At 46.4% G+C, this 5,082-nt stretch overlaps 1 long non-coding RNA gene across 1 annotated transcript; it reads left to right on the top strand.

The window, feature by feature from the left end:
* The first annotated feature begins 404 nt into the window (after positions 1-404).
* On the top strand, positions 405-2,242 carry LOC143781129 (uncharacterized). The gene is made up of 3 exons (XR_013216580.1): positions 405-575; positions 965-1,224; positions 1,719-2,242. It is a non-coding gene; the product is annotated as an uncharacterized LOC143781129 (long non-coding RNA).
* The last annotated feature ends 2,840 nt before the right edge of the window (positions 2,243-5,082 follow it).

The raw sequence follows: 5,082 nt of genomic DNA on the forward strand, positions 1-5,082 counted from the left end.
AATTTCCTGGAGGGTCCCAATTTTAATTCTAATTTTAATAAATTTAATAAATCTAATGAATTAAACAAATTTTGCTTTTTGAATAGGTATAAAATTTTCATCCAGCCTCTCACTCCTTAGAAATTAACGGTTGCCTTTTGGTTTACTATTATAGGGTTAATCAGCTCCTAGTATGGGTAACTGAGGGCTTACATCCTTGCTTGGTATCTGGGGTGAGATTGGGGGCGTGGCTTCGCCTACACAGAACATATATGAAGGACGGGGAGTTTGAGGGACCGTAACCCTGGTGAAGAAGAGCGCAGCTCTTTGAAACGCGTCGGTGCACATTCCTTTGAGCACTACAGCGCTCCTTCCTTAGTGTGACGTCACAGGTAGGCAGAGCTTAGCAACCACTTTCATTCCTATCCTGCACTGTATCCAGGGACGCCTTCGGCCGGGGAGTCCCTGGTTTTACCCAAGCGCCTCCACATCGGACACACGCGGCACCGGATTCCCCTGGTGTCCACTCCAAGCAAGAGGCTCCACACCCAGTCATTACAGCACCTTCTTAGGGATATCGCATGCTGGGCTTACAGGTAAGCTGTCAGCTGCGTCTGTTACTCACATATATTCGTGCAGGGGACAGTGTGAACTGCAGGCGTAATCCCCCTCCCCTCCTTTCCCCTGCTGTTACACATTAACCCGTGGGAATCCTTGTGTAGATTAACTCTAGCAATACCAGAGGAGTGGAATCTGGGCCAACTAGGTAATACACTATATTCCCATTGTGGCTTTATGCTACACTATCCACATGTAACAATCCTATAGCGCGGTATCTTTTTAGTATTATGTGTTGAACCTTTATATGGACAGATTTTAGCACTGGCTCTGTCTTGATTCCAACAGCTTAGGATCTGTTGTTTCTTTCTGGGTGAGCGCCAGTGTTATTGTTTTTATATCTGACTGTTGTTTTGTTTTTTTACAGCGCCCCTGATTTTCCATTTGTTAATCACAGTTTGAGCGCTGCTCACTGGCATTATCAATTCCTTGGAGATCTTTGTATCCTTTTACTGTTTTATACAGTTCAACTACCTTTTCCCGTAGATCCGTTGACAATTCTGTTGCTTTCCCCATGATTCACAATCCAGAAACGTGACTGGATGGAAGATGCAAGAGTCTTTCTCGATCCCAGAAACTCACTCAGCTTTTATGCACGCACACTGATTGCAAGCAATTAGGTCACAGGTGAGGATGTTACCTTTAGTAGCCATTCAAACCCATTTGTGTCAACTTCTGTGCATGTTACCAGGCCAAAATCACCAGGGTATATGTTACACCAGGTTCTGGCACTGCCCCCAGTTCTGGTCTCTCACCAGCTCCTGCTCCCGAGGCTGCCCCTGTACCTTTGCAAGGTTCCTGTTGGGTTCCTCGCTCTCTGTCTGTCCCTCGGTGTCTGTTTTTCTCTCCCCCACTTTCTGGCACACAGCCAGCAGGCCTCCAGGGAGAATGCTTAGGACACTCGCGCCCTTACCTCCAGGCTCTTAAAGGGACAGCTACATGTTTTGAAAATTCCAATTAACCAATGGCATCACACTGATTACTACTTCTGGCCCCTCCGTCATATGGAGGGTGCCGGAGCAACAATTATCTACTCTTGCTATTTCTGGATCTGTTCCTGTTCTGTCTGCGCTGTTATAGCATTCCGTTTTGCACTCTGCTTATACTGTTTGTTTCTGCAGAATATCAGTGACAGTGATTCGGCTATCCTAAGATGACACCTGTACCTTTATACTCAAGTGCCATCCCGTTCCGCCACTCGCCATCCGAACCTCTGGACAACGCTAAAGGTGCTGGAGCCAGCTTCCTCCCATCTACCTGGAATCTAACTTCCCTCGCCAGAGCCAGCTTCATATCTCATACCCGGTGTCCGCCTATCAGCTCCACCATATCTGTTATATCTGTTTGTCCTGCTGGGACAGGTGCCACGTGTCCGGGGTCTAACTGGAGGTAGCACCTGTGTCCCCCAGGTATTCCATTCTGGTCCTGTTCGAGGGATCTTACTACGGATACCTGGGGCTCACTAGTTACGCCCCCTTCGGAGCCCCCAAACCGAGGTTCTACTCTAAATATAAAAGACGAATGTGAACTTCATCACCTGTGCCTCCACTTCCATTTGTTACAGTATATGAACTTTTGATCAGGTTAATTTGGATGTTTTGGGTTGTCATTATGATTTAAAAAGAGAAAACATAGTAGTTTGACAATAAACGGCTTCACCCAACCACTAACCATGAGTGGAGAAAAAGTTTTGCTGTTATCATTCATATTCTTTGAAAAAAGTCCAAGAAAGCAAAAATTCTGCCTAGGTATGTAAACTTTTGAGCACAACTGTATATTCTATTGTACACTATACAGGCCTCATCCACACTGAAACAATTTTTTCTTTTGTTTCTAACGTAATACAGTAGGGGAGATCTCACTTTGAAATTGTAGTAGCATATATTCTTTGTTATACAGGCCTCATCCACACTGGAACAATTCTTTCTTTTGTTACTAATGTAATACAGTAGGGGAGATCTCACTTTGAAAGTGTTTGGAGCATATCTTCTATGTTATACAGGCCTCATCCACACTAAAAAAAAATTTCTGTTACTAACATGATTTAGCACACCATATTTTACATTGTCATTTAGTGCTGCTGAAATTAAGTTGTGTGCAGAGCTGATGCAGAGTAAAAAAAAAATCTATTTTTTGTTGCTAATAATGTGCTCTTACCACACTATCTGAGCAACATGACTGGGAAAAAGCGATGTCGTGATGGAAGGGGCAATTGGCTTGGTGTTCAAGGTGTACGTGGGGTAGGTGGTAATGTTAGTGAAACCACTAGTGAACCAACACAACTTCTTTTACAGGACTTGCTACTTCACTCTCTTTCTTTGACAGCCGCTCAGCGGTGTGCCTTGTTGATGAGGGCCAGAAAGAGCATGTGCTCGAGTGTATGGCAAGCACAGTTTCAAGTGGTCTCTCCTCTTCCTCCACCTCAACATCACACACAGTACAGTCCACAGATGTGGCACCCCAATTACCTTTGCTTCCCCCCAAGTCACAACTCTCCAACTGTCCAACTGACTATAGCGAACCATAGATGAGTGAGTCTGCAGAGCTGTTCACACATTCTATGCCATGGGCATCAGAAGTGTACTTGAAAGATTCACAGATTCAAGAGGAGGAAATCATCTGCACCGATGTCCAAAATATTTTTAGCTTGGATCTGAGGCAGGACGAAGTAGGGTCTAAGCTGCATCCTGACCCTCGTCACCAGACATTAAAGAGAACCTGTCACCCCGTTTTTTCAGTATGAGATAAAAATACCATTAAATAGGGCCTGAGCTGTGCTGGACAATAGTGTATTTTGTGTACCCTGATTCCCCACCTATGCTGCCGAAATACCTTACCAAAGTTGCCGTTTTCGCCTGTCAATCAAGGTTGTCTGGTCAAATGGGCATGGTGAAATCGCTTCTTCTCCCCCAGATCTTGCTTATCTTTCCGTTGGTGGTTTGCGCATGCCCAACAGGGGAATGCACTGCGCAGCTGAAGAAAAAGAGCGCGATCTGCGCTATTCTCCGCTTTTTCGCTGGCGGCGGCCATCTTCCTGAGGCCGCGCGTGCGCAGATGGAGCGCTCTGCTGCCCGGGGCTTCAGGAAAATGGCCGCGGGATGCCGCGTGTGCGCAGATGGGGATCGTGGTGGCCATTTTCCTGAAGCCGAGATGCGAACTCGGCTTCAGGAAAATGGCCGCCGCGATCTCCATCTGCGCACGCGCGGCATCCCGCTGCCATTTTCCTAAAGCCCCGGGCAGCAGAGCGCTCCATCTGCGCACGCGCCGCCGCAGGAAGATGGCCACCCCCACCGATAACCAGGGGAATAGAGCAGATCGCGCTCTTTTTCTTCAGCTGCACAGTGCATTCCCCTGTTGGGCATGCGCAAACCACTACGCCACCAACGGAAAGATAAGCAAGATCTGGGGGAGAAGAAGCGATTTCACCATGCCCATTTGACCAGACAACCTTGATTGACAGGCGAAAACGTCGACTTTGGTAAGGTATTTCGGCAGCATAGGTGGGGAATCAGGGTACACAAAATACACTATTGTCCAGCACAGCTCAGGCCCTATTTAATGGTATTTTTATCTCATGCTGAAAAAACGGGGTGACAGGTTCCCTTTAACCCTTGGGGGGAGGTGATCCGAATGAGACTCATATCTGAGGCTCACGTGGACTGTACTGTGCTATCAGGACAGGAAGAGTAGGAGAGTGACTTTCAGGGCGAGGAATGGGATAACAGAGGATGATGATGAGGTTGTAGATCCCACTTGGTGTGAGCACAGAGGCACGCAGCTGAGTAGGTCATCTGAGGAGGTGGTGGAGGAGGAAGATGAGGAGGTTACATTGCACCATACGGCGCACTCATGGAGTGATGCAACCACAATGAGCACTGCATCCTCTGCTACAACTGTGGCTGTGACCAGCAGCATTCGTGGGTTTGCAGCTCACAGGAGCAGCATGAGATGCCTAGTCTGGGCCTTTTTTTGACACCGCAAAGGATGAGACAATTCACGTTATCTGCATACTTTGCTAAATAAAAACCGCGTAGAGGGAAAAAGTGCAATAATTTGACTACAGGTGCGTAACAGGATTTGGGAATGTTTAGCTTGCCAAAAAGAAGACTGAGAGGAGACTTAATAGCTGTCTACAAATATCTCAAGGGCTGTTACATTGTAGAAGGATCATTTTTATTCTCATTTGCACAAGGAAAGACTAGAAGCAATGGGATGAAACTGAATGGGAGGAGACAGATTAGATATTAGAAAAAAACTTTTTGACAGGGTGATCAATGAGTGGAACAGGCTGCCATGAGAGGTGGTGAGTTCTCCATGGAATTCTTCAAACAGACATCTGTCTGGGATGATTTAGTGAATCCTGCTTTGAGCAGGGGGTTGGACCAGATGACCCAGGAAGTCCTTTCCAACTTTACTATTCTATGATTCTCTGATTCTATTATTCTCACAAAATTAGAATATCATCAAAATGTTAATTTACCGTAA

The sequence above is a fragment of the Ranitomeya variabilis genome, chromosome 6, assembly GCF_051348905.1.
Source record: "Ranitomeya variabilis isolate aRanVar5 chromosome 6, aRanVar5.hap1, whole genome shotgun sequence".
Taxonomy (NCBI): Eukaryota; Metazoa; Chordata; class Amphibia; order Anura; family Dendrobatidae; genus Ranitomeya; species Ranitomeya variabilis.